This window comes from Mus caroli, chromosome 8 (genome assembly GCF_900094665.2).
Source record: "Mus caroli chromosome 8, CAROLI_EIJ_v1.1, whole genome shotgun sequence".
Taxonomy (NCBI): Eukaryota; Metazoa; Chordata; class Mammalia; order Rodentia; family Muridae; genus Mus; species Mus caroli.
Genome location: NC_034577.1, coordinates 23,206,462 through 23,218,852, shown reverse-complemented (window position 1 = coordinate 23,218,852; position 12,391 = coordinate 23,206,462). Strand labels below are relative to the sequence as shown.

Genomic DNA, 12,391 nt, shown 5'->3' with positions numbered 1-12,391 from the left:
TTCTGGCTATTATAAATAGGGCTGCTATGAACATAGTGGAGCATGTGTCCTTTTTACCGGTTGGGACATCTTCTGGATATATGCCCAGGAGAGGAATATTTTTTGATGAAGACATTGAAGTATTTCTAAAAGTTTAGATTTACTTATCTTATTGTATTTTAATATTTTGCTTTCAAGTATATATGAATACCCTATGCATGCCTGTTGCCCTAGTAGGTCAGAAGAGGACAGACATCAGGTCCTCTGAAACTGGAGTTGAGCATGGTTGTGAACTACCATGTGAGTTCAGAGAACCAAACCAGGGTCCTCTGTAAGAGTAACAAGTGATCTCAACCACTGAACCATCTCTCCAACACACTGTCAGAGATGGCTTTTTCTTGCTTTTTGGTTTCTTCTCATCCTACTTACTTGCTTCCTCAATATGTGGGCTTTGTATTGTTTTAATTTATCCTGTCTTGTCATGTTTGGTGGTTGTCTCTTAGAGGTCTGTCTGCTCTTTTCTAAATGGAAATGGAGGGGAAGTGGATCTGAGGAAGAGGGGAGGTGGGGGGAGGGAGCTGGGAGGACCTGAGGGAGGGGAAGCTGTGATTGGGATGTAGTGTATGAGAGAGGAATCTACTTTCAATAATAAAAAAGAAATAAATGATGAATAAAAAATTAAGCATACTTTTTAATAAGTAAAGGTTTTATATTTCACCACGTAACAGAAACCACATATGCTTTTGAACGTAGTTCCTTTCACAGGATTCAGTTTGAAGTGACACTTGATTATTCTTTTTTATGGGTGATGATTTGGTCAGTTAACTAGATATTAGATTTTGAATAAGTCAGGAGGCCTCAGTATAATTAGAAAGTTTCCAATGATCTCATTGTGTTAAATTTAATAATGCTAGTCAGTGCATTTTAGACCTTTCAGAATTTTTAATGATAGGAAAGTTATAGCTCAGACTGGTGTTCTATAAACATATGGAAAGAACAAGACAAATATTCTATGAAGTTCTGTGTAAATTAAGTTAGAATGTTTTCGGAGAGGTATGTTGTATTGTGGATTCATAGAAAATGCCACTTCCCAGTGGGAAATTTATGAAATGGACATTACTAATCCAAATAGGCATCGCTGAAGATACACTCCATGAACATATAGAACATCTTGATGGTGTAAGTGTCACTATCATTAGCCAATGGACAAAGCCTAGTGTGTGCCCAGTAGGAAGTGTAGTTCACTTCAAATACAATGCTGCTCTAGGACTGTGATCCTCAACCTGTGAGTGGCAAACCCTTTCATAAGAGTCACATATCAGTTAGCCTGCACATCAAATATTTACATTGCAATTTATGACAGTAGCAAAATTATAGTTCTGAAATAGCAAGGGATAATTTAATTGTTGGGGCCACTGCACCATGAGGCCCTGTATTAAAGGGTCACAGCACTAGGAAGGTAGAGAACCAGTGATCTCGAAGAAGGGCTACTGAGGAAGAATGCAATCAGTGATGTGGAAGGGGACAAAGGCCACTGGGAGGAGGTCTGTGTTTGGATAGATGCATTGGTGATGGTGATGATGCTGAGATTGGAAGTACAGTGACTAGAGTACGCTTTCCAGAACAATTCCTACAAAAAGGTATGGAATGACAAGGAGAGGCAAAAATGAGGAAATGTGGAATCTTGGAGAAGTCAGGTAAGGAAAGGGAAGTCAGATGCTTGAGTAGAAACTGGATACCCATTATTAGAAGCACTTTAGTAGCTATGAATTCAGAACCATTAATAACATAGGACTTTAAAGATGATTGGATAAATAAATGAATGAAGAGAGATTAATATCAATTCCCCTTTTACAGGAAGGGCAGTATAATTAATCCAAATTATATTATCAGAGAGAGGAATCCAAAGGAATCCAAATCTTGGCACACGCACAATTTGAAGTGCTTAGGTGTTCTAGTGAAATGATAGAGGGCAGAGAGTTGACAGAGGTCAGGAGCACAGGAGTGCATCAGGAGATTGTCAGTAAAGGATGAAGGTATTGAGATGCAGGAATCATCAAGGCAAAAGTCTATTGTGAACAGAAGAGGCCTCCGAGGGATCATCATCAGATGTCAGAGAGAGGGAGAGCCCTATCTGACTGAGAAGTGCCTGGAGTATGCAGAGATAGGTAGTTTGTGACATAGCTACTTCTAGATGTAAATACTATGGTCATTTCAGGTATATTCCTCAACACTATGAGGCACTTCTACATCTTCTCATATTCTCCTTCAATTCAAAATATCCACAAGTTCTCTTTAAACTCCATCCATGGATCGTCATTTTCCATCATGAATGTGCTTAGCTTTTATACTTCAAGACTCCATATATACTTTATTGAGGTTTGTTATTCCTGACGACATATACAATCTCTATCTATGATCTCTTGGAGGTCCATTTCTCATTCATGTAGAATGTCATATGTTAGGCAAAGTTTCCAGGGTTATGGGTATAGTTTCCTTAAACCAAAGATTTGTTATAATCAAAGATAAAGGAGAAAACAGTCTTGATTTACCTATTTCATATTCCCAAACTTTGGATGTATGGGGCCTTATTAGACAAACTTGTTGGGAGTGGTTGAGATGGAGACAATACACACCTTTTTTAGATTGAGAATTTTACAGATTCAATGGGGCTACTTGCCACTTGTGTGTGTGTGTGTGTGTGTGTGTGTGTGTGTGTGTCTGTACACTACATTGCATAAATGGCTCCAAATGTAAGGAGGAATGCTGTCAAATAATCAGCCATTTTCCTAACACTGTTTAAAAATCTTGTATCTATCCTCTCTTAACCAGCTGTTGGTAAATAGCACACACCAATTGAATAGTTTGCTCTCCTGTAATTTCACAATATGTTGTTCTGTTATTATTTCTCCCTTTTAATTCTGCTAGCATTGCTAGGCAACTCTGTGTCTTGTGGAGACCATTGTTGATTACATTTTTCTTTCAAATAAAAATCTGCCCTCCAGTTATTTTTTAAAGGCCAATAAAAGTCATATATTTCAAAGTTACCACAGAACAAAAAAATCATAAATGGTAAAAATCAGAAGAGCATATATATATATATATATATATATATATATATATATATGCTATGTTTTTAAAATGCCTTTAGAAAGGAATGTAAATCTTACATCTTTGAAATAATGTACTAAGCAAAACCTCTTAATATAAGTCATCTTGGTTGGTAGAACCAATAGTAAATAACTATTTTTCTTTAAATATTTTCCCCCATGTTGTTAGTGGAAATTGTCATTTGCCGCACCTTGTGAGTGTTTCCCCAGCTCTGTTTTAACACTTTAATGGTATAAACAGCAGCAAGATGAGTGTAGATATTTATCCCAAATCAATACACAGAAAAAAAAAATAGCCAGAGAGATTGAAAAGTACAAGATGCATTATCTCCCCCAAGGTTCTCTCCACAAGAAGCTGGGTGATGTGGCCTGACTACTGTTAAAGACTTAATGGCTTTTGATGAGATCTATAAAATAATCCCTTACAACCCAGCAAGACTGAATGGCACTGACAATCCAAGGACAGGAGACACCATTTGACCAGAATTACAGGGGGGGCTGTTCACATTCTGTGAGAACCCTGTGTGAAGTCACTCTTGGCCTGTCTGTGGACATGTTGTCCATCTCTGAACTATTATAATTGATAAATTTTAGTTTTTGACACATTGGCCTTATTTCTTCAAGGGTATGATGGGAACACATAGGACCTGATAGTGCTGAAAGTAGACATGGAATCTTTTTGTGTTTCTGGATTGGAAGCAATAAGTCCTTTCAGTTGTTAAAAGCTGCAAACTGCCTTTGGTCTTTCTGGTAATTTGGACCCGTCATCTAACTGCTCAAATAAGAAGAAAAAGGATTGTGAGTTTTCATGCAATTTAGCTTGGAAAATCCTGAGCTAGAGTTCTTTCCTGCAAAAAGTACAATTTATTTGACATGAGTTACGGTGTTTTCACAGACATGGCTATACCTCTTAGTAATGTACACGCTCGGTTCTCCACATGAGCCAAGGGATCCTCTCATTTGTTCTGCCCCATTTCGTTTGGAAATATGGGGCTCTTCTTCCTTGTGTTTTGCTTCTGTTAACATCTGGAAGCTTCGAATGGTAGAGCAATCCCAAGGAAGGAATCACACCCCTGTGAAATGGGAAGTGCATTCATTAATACAGGAATTAAAGCAAGGCACACAGGCCTTATAACACCACACACACCAAAGACATTAATCCCAAACACCCACACAATGGAGGTGATGTGGCTTGTGCAAAAACTTCTGTTATGGAAAAGCTAAACTACTTCGTGATTGATCAGTAATAACCTAGAGTTTGCTTTTTTTCTTCTTCTTCTTTTTTTTTAAACAATAATCTGTCATTCTTAATGTATTTGGCCCAGGAGTCCTCGAACTTGAACTGGTGAAATGCTATGTATTCCAGTATATCTGGAAAAAGTCTAAACTTAGCAAAATTTTCCCCCTTTCTAAAGAACATCATTTCATGCCTTCCACTCTATGTTATTCCTTTTTTACACAGCTGGAACCTTTCTCTTGGGATAAAAGGTTAATGGATTGTGTTGAGAAAAGGCAGAAGAGTGGAAATGAAAGTGTCTTAAATCTTTGAGTTTGTATCTCACAACTTCACTGCCCTGGTGATGAGGATTTGAATATAGTATCTTCCAGGAAACCCATCAACGTGCAGTTGCCTTTGATGATTCACTGATCGCCAAGGCACCTTAGGGAAACATACATTTTAGCCCACAGAGCTCAGAAGTGATCAATCTCCAGAGTCTTCTGCCGATGTCTGTGTGCATTTAGAGTTCACTTTTATAGAAACGCCCTTCCTCACAGCTCCGTACTTTATCTTGTTCATTGCTATTTCTTAGAGAATACTGACACATTCTTAAAAGGGTTTGTAGACAATCATTATGAATTCCCTCCATAACATGTAGCAGACTCTTAAAGACTTGTCTCTGGTGTCTAATTTAACCTTTCCTACAACAACAGCAAAAGTTTGGACACCATTTTCCTTCGATTTAACTTTAACAGTGCTAGAAGTAGTTCCTTATTTCCTGGCACTAATCAAACATTTCTTAGGTCAGGGTCTCACTGTGTAGCCTAGGCTGGCCTCAAGCTCACTCTGTAGTCCATGATGGCATGGACCTTGTAATCCTCCTGTCTCTGCCTTCCTGCACATCCTAAATTCTTGAGAGATGATTTTTTTTTGATAATTTTCAGCCCATTCAGTTCATGTAACACTAAGTTGTGTGACTTTTAATTTGAAGTTGGGATTATAAAGATCTCAGACAAAGTAAAACACAACAGTGACAATTTGCTTATGGTCAGAAAGGTGGATATGAATGTTCAATGATGCTTAGATGTGTTTGGAATGCAGCTCTCCACTAACAAACTTCTCCACTAGATGGTGTGTCTCATAGCTTCCTTCCAAGGTTTTCTTGGTATAAGATGGAATAATAAATTCATCTACCACCATTGCCTTAAAGGTTATAGAACTTAGTACATATGCTGTATTATACCCTGCAAATACTCTGTCAAGGTTATCCTTAAAATGATATAAATTTGATATTCTAAAACTTTTTTAAAAAAACTTAACAGGTATCTGATGATTCAAAAATTTATGACCTCACTTTGATAATTCCAAAAAGAGAAAAGATACATCATTAATTATTTGAATTTACTGAGTAAGATTTTATTACTTGCATGTGGTTCTTTTATGCCATATTCATTTAACATATCAAATAACACATGGCAAACAACACACATTATGAACTTAGGCTGCAAAGAGGTAGTTTTCATGATACAGGAAGAGAAAAATCATTGACTCAGGTACAGAATTGGAAATCATGATCCTATTTGCCTCAATGAAATATGGCTTAAAAGTGAGTCCAGTATGAAATGGTGTCCTCTAAGTGACCTCACCATATCCATTTCTGTCTCTGAAGTTTCTTCTTCTTGCTGTTATCAGACAACACTCTCAAGTTAATTTGCTTGCCTCTGCCAGACACCTCTGAGCTGATTAATTCTAATCTCTAGTGTGGCAGAGACTGGAGAGCTTGGGTGTATTCTTCATTTCTGTACTTAAGTCTGAACTTGTGATACTTCTGCAGAATGTGTGAAGTGCTTATTATCCTGGGAAACTAAAGAGCGTTCGTTCATTAAGCGTAGTGCACATACACATTCAAAGGATGAGGACTTTTTCTTTCTTTCTTTCTTTCTTTTTTTTTTGTCAGAATATATTTTAATCTTGTTGCTAGGATAAGGAGGCAAAAGACATTTAGCCCTAATTAGTCATCTGCCATTAAAATGAAATATGCTTCCACCTTTTAATTATCTATATTTAATTTATTATTTTCAGTAGCATGCTCGTCTGAAGACAGCTAAGTTCACCCACAATATAGGATTAGATTTTCATGACATTTCTTACTGAGATTTGTAATTTCAGACACACAGGGAATCTGTGTGTTATTAGTGAGTAAGAGAGCCCTGTCATATAAACTAAGTTTCACAATGAGTATCCTTGAAACCTTCAAGACTGAGGGAGAATGGTACCCAGACCCTTAAGAAGCCTTTTCTCTTTCCAAGGGTGATAAGTCCATGTTGTGTAACCTTATAATATTCTGTAGTTCTGCTTTCATAGAAGAAGTCACCGAATTGGCAGGACAACTTAAAGTATGTTCTCCTTTTACCTGGTAGCACAATGATGACAGCAGTCTTTATAGGTTGTTTGTGACGATGCTCTTGGCACTTGTCACAGAAGTAAACGTGGATGAGAACCTCCATACATTTGTTTTTCAAATCAGTATCTGTCACCAACTTTATGATGTCTTTGATTAATTTCTTAAAAGCACCTTAATAACAATTAAAAATGATAATAAGTGATTATTCAAAATATAGGAGAGCTTTCTATTGCTCATGCCCAGTTGTAGTCTAATCTGGGAACCATCAGAGGTCAATAGGAAGTTTTGCCCTATCTAAGTGATGAAGGCAGTTCTTCCAGGAGAGAGTGGGCGATTTACTGGCTGCTCAGCAGGTGGAGGGAGATGGTGAGGCCACCTCAGAGCAACAGCTATCCGAAAAGCACTCTATGGGCTTTGAGGATCAGTAGAAAGCCCATGGATGCCAGAAGACCTGGGTTCCTCCCGCCCCTCTTGGAGCTGACCATGGTGCTGATACTCATGAAATTCCTATGGTCTTGTGGATTTTTTCTTTCCCCCTTACAGGAAGTTAAGTAATGATTCACTTGGTTAGTGCCCATATAATTACGACACATCACATCACCAACTGGAAAATAAATCAAGACTGTGTGGAATATGACTGGAAAAACAAAATAGAACAAGAAAACAGACCCAGAGTTTCCCATAAGAAAGCGACAATGCCCCTCCAACCAAGCTCTCTAGGCAATGGCCACTTGCATATAGTTTGTAAAAAAGCAAAACATGTTTAAGGACATAGAAGGATCCTAGCTTTCTGCTGTGGTCTGCTTATTCTGTGTGAGAAGCTGAGCATCCTCCCCGAGAGAACTTCAGCTGAAAGGAGGGAAGCTGTGGAGGTGGTGAGCGCGTGGGAACTGTGTCTAATCCCTCCCTGAGCACCCATCAGCAGGTGCATCCAAGAACTGGCTGCAACAATAACCAGGCAGGATGCTAGTGATCGGCTTTGTGCTGGTGTGATAATGAGCTGTAGATAAAAGGCAGGAGGACAGCTGTTAGTAGGCACCAGGCTGTCATTGGCATGGCTCTGAATGTTAAATACTACTCTGGGATCTTTTATGCTCTATGCACCAAGTTAGGATCTTACAGTGAGACTGTGTAGCCCTTTTATTGAATTTTTTCCAGATATAATTCATTTTAATTCTTTTCTCTTCACTGTCTCCCCCTCCCACCACCCCCTTTTCACTTGTACATTTCTCCACCTTGACTTGTGAAACATCTACCTTCAATTAGTTGGAAAATGCTCTAACTTTTCTCCTCCCTACAGGATTAAACCTGCTAAAAGTAACTAGTGTTTTCTATCTGATAAATAAGGGGATTACAGCAGTAACTGCTGTCAGCGTTTTTCTCATTTAAACAAATAAAGCTGACAAATGATGAAGTTCTGTGCTGCTCTGTTATGCTTAGAACATGCAGAGTGATTATTCATCTGCTGCCAATGTTAGTCTATCCACAACTAAACCATCCCAGAGCCTAGAAAGCTTATTAGCATATCAGTACCGTAGTTATATTTTTATAATCTGTGAGACCCTACTCCATAGCAAAGGCTGATGCCCATAATTTCCATGATCATTTAAAGGGTTGGGCTTTCCCATGTTTATTAGAGTTGTGCAAGTTATTGGGTACAATGCCTCTCTTCATGAGATACAATGTTTTATTAGTTTTATTTGTACCACTGTAACGTTTCCTACAATCAAGTTAGCTGACATCTCTGGAGATAGAAAAGTATATAGCTGTGCCTGCTTGCAATACAGATGGGTGAACTTTAGTGGAGATGATAGGAGCAGTTACCTTAAATAGAGAGGCTTTGCTTAAATGTTTTCCAAATGTGGATGTAGATTCACATATGTGCATAGTTACTGTCTATGTGTATATATATATATATATATATATATATATATATATATATATATATATTCACAAAAGACCTGAAGATTTGATAAAGAATGTCCTACTTTTTAAGAAAGACACCTTATTAAAAAGCATTATCTTCTTATGCTGAGTAAAACACAAGAGATATAAAGAATGTATTGTGTTGTAAGGATTTTCTTAGACATGATGGTCTGACCAACTGAAGCCCTCACGTTTGAAGGAGGAGTCATCAAGCAATTAATATACATTTGTGTGTGAGTGTGTGTGTGTGTGTGTGTGTGTGTGTGTGTGTGTGTGTGTGTATGACAATGCCATTTGTGATCTGCTGCCTTGATCATGCTGATTAGGAGGCCACACAGTGTTCAGGAGCAGCCCATTTGTGTTGGCTTTGCTTTGTGACCCCTTGAAGAACCGCTGAAATGGACCAGTAGCTGAGCCATCCTGATGTTGAATTCATAACTTGAGGCTCTTCCTCTCCATCCTGGATGGGATGTCACAAAGAATTCCAGAAACAGAGCAAGATAAGTTCTACTTTCCATGTTTTAGGGACTTGTTTTCTCTTTGTTCTTGCCAAAGTACCCTGTAAAGGTCTCTGAGTAGATTAGTCAAACAGGTTTAAGGCCTGGTGATCCTGTGGGGAGTGCTCTGATGATCATTGCTCCATATACAAATTAACCCAGACTCTGTGCACATCCATGATACAGCTCCAATACTCCAAGCCACCATTCCCTGTCCTAACCCCAGGACCAAATAGGTAGCCATTATATGACATTACTCACATGAGCCAATTCTGGGTTTTATTGCTATTCCTTTATAATCCCTTTCATGGGAATAAAGCAGAAATAGCAGAAATATTCTTGTTCCCATTCCCTCTCCTTTCTGCCTTCTGTTTGCCCTGGTGCTTTCTGCTTTCCTGTGTGGCCAAATGTGGCAGGCTGGGCCAGTTTCTTGCTAGCTATGAAAATTTCATCCTTCATGCCAGCCATTTGTGTGTCTGCAGGTCTGACCACAATTGATTAAAATAAATTCTGGGTGTCCTTATGGTAGGGGGAATGCAAATTGGTGGTATGAATTGTGTACTCCCTGTTTTCTGACTTGGATATGTGACTGCTCTTAGACATTCTGAGGTGGATTAGATAGATTCACAAGGTGGATAGATAGAATGAGAACTGAAGGGTGGTTTGACCACCTTTTTACCTTTCAAGTTTATCATATATAAAGATGTTAGATATAGGGGCTGGAGCGGTGGCTCAGAACTGAAAACTATTTTAGAGGTCCTAAGTTCAATTCCCAGCAAGAACATGGTGGCCCACAACTATCTGCCATGAGATCTAAAGTCCTCTTCTTTTGTGTCAGTGACAGCATATTCCTATACCTAAAATAAATAGTAGATCTTTTTAAAATATTATATATATATATATATATATACATACATATATATATATATATACATGTACAAAATAACGGGGTTTCATGACATTTTTTGTAGACACGTATGGTGCGATTTGACCACACCCGCACACCTCCTTGCTTTCAGCTTCCATCCTCTGTTTCCTCCCCTGACACCATGGGATCCCCCTTCTACTTTGTTATTTATATTTGTTGTGTTTGGCAGCTCATTTCATAGGATGATCTCCAGTTCCATCCATTATTTCATAAATAAGTAGCATGTTTTTGTTTTTCTTAGTGGTCAGGTAATAATCCATTGTGAATCTATAGCACGTGTTCTTTATCCATTCATCTGGTGATGGATCCATAGGCTAATTTCAGGGTAGCTACTGTGAATTGTGCCATAGGGAGCAGGAATGTACAGTCGGCTCCATTGAATGCTGAGTTTACTTCCCTTAGGTATATACCCAAGAGTGGTAGAGCTGGATCATATATTAGTTCTTTTTTTTTTTTTTTTGATTTTTTCTGAAACCCTGCATAGTGATTTCCATAGCAGCTGGACTGATTTATATCCTCACCAGCTAAACATATTGTCTGATGGCCTGCTTTACAAAGGACATGTGTGTTGTGACTCAGTAAGCATCCCCAGCACACTACCATGGCTGCCCCCTCTCACCAGCTGTATTGTATGATCCGTTCTACCCTGCTTGCCTCTTCAAAACTGGTTATCCATTTGTCTTAAGTTGAAGAGTAGGATGTAGGCAAGCTCTGCCCTATATCAGTTCACTCCTTAGCTTTAACACTCAACTTCTTTGCTCTTGAGAAATCCACAGATTGCAGGATACAAATCTTTAACAAAAGAAGAATTCAACATATTGGAGTTTTCCACCAGAGGAAATGTGGATGGTTAACAAACACCAACAGGATGAGTGTTGTGTGGTACCTCGTCCAAACTTAGGAAGCCTACCTCATATTGTCCATGATGTTTTATGAGTCCATAACAGTCTCTTGTCACATATTATGAATAATAAGTTTTTGACTGGGTGGCATGGGTGTTCTCCATGTGATTAGTTCACCTCTGTTCTTATTTACCACCAGAAGAGGCAGACTTGTATCCCACTTCTTCCTTGCAGAGCCTTTGGCTCATTTGAATTGGAATGATCCCACCCCCCAACTCCAGGCTTCTTTTCTGTTACTTTTTCTGTTTGTTTTGTTTTGTTTTTGTCTTTTGTATTTTGTTTTGTTTCGGTTTTTCAATTGAAATAGATTCTTCTCTAATACAATTTGAAAGTACATTCTGCTCCCATACAACCCATCCTGAGCAGTTTCCTCTCCCAGCTCCCCATTACCTCCCCTCTCCCCCAGTCCCATCCATCCCTCCCCTCTGTTTTCCTTCAGAAAAGAGCAGGCTCCAAAAGACAACAACCAATCACAAAACCGGATACAAGACAAGGCAGATTCTTCTGAATTCTTTTTTATCTTTAAGGGAAAAAATCTAAATTAGGCATATAATTTTGCTTCAATTTTTTCACGAATTCGACTTATTTCCATGATCAGGAACAAAAAAATCAAGCACAGAGATAAGCATTTCGTTGTGAAAATAACCTTAGTATTAATTTATAAGGTAGAGGCAGGGGACAACCACAAAATGCTCCCTCTGTAAACCATAGATGTGAATGAATGACTCTCATCTCTCTAAGTCATGGGATGTTTTTGTCTACATCATGGGGATAGAAGAACATATCCCATCTTTGCGAGATGTGCACATATAGTGAATAAAGATCTCTAGGGCTAACTGTGGTGCTGGGCTTCTATGTTCAAGCTTTGAAGAAGCATCCTTATAATGGAGGCCAGTGTCAGCTAGTGTCTGTGGGACAGAAAGGCATGAGAACTAGAGACTGAGACCTTGCTTGTCATTAAGTAACTAAAGGAGCTAAAAGGAATATCCACTTTCATCCCTGATACTCCATGAAGGTTAGCCAACCTTCCCATATGCATAGAAGGAACCCAGTGGTCCTTGGTCAGAAAAATGAATGAGTTTGAGCTCCACAGTTAGATGTACCAAGCCTATTCCTAATGATTAGAAGGAAAATGCAAAGTCATAAAAATCTCATTGAAAGGTTACAAGTCTTCAGCTTTATCCTAACTCAGGTGTTTCTTTTCTGCTGTTTCTATAACCCTTGCCCCATCTTCTCACAGCACTACTCTGAGAGTTTTCCTTGGTCCTCTGCCTGGATTGTTAGACTTATAGATCAAGATGTCTGCTTCCTTTCTGTCCTGTCCATTTGCTTTGTATCCTATAGAATTTGTTCTCAACCTTTGATGCCACTATTTGTGCCATTTCTTGAATTCCTGGTCTGTTTCTCTCTCCCTCTCTCTCTCCCC

The 12,391-nt window shown here is 38.7% G+C and overlaps 1 protein-coding gene across 9 annotated transcripts in view; it reads left to right on the top strand.

Annotated features, from left to right (window-relative positions):
• Nucleotides 1-12,391, top strand: part of Unc5d (unc-5 netrin receptor D) — a 541,037-nt gene that overhangs the window by 302,228 nt on the left and 226,418 nt on the right. The gene's annotated exons all lie outside the window — the stretch shown is intronic.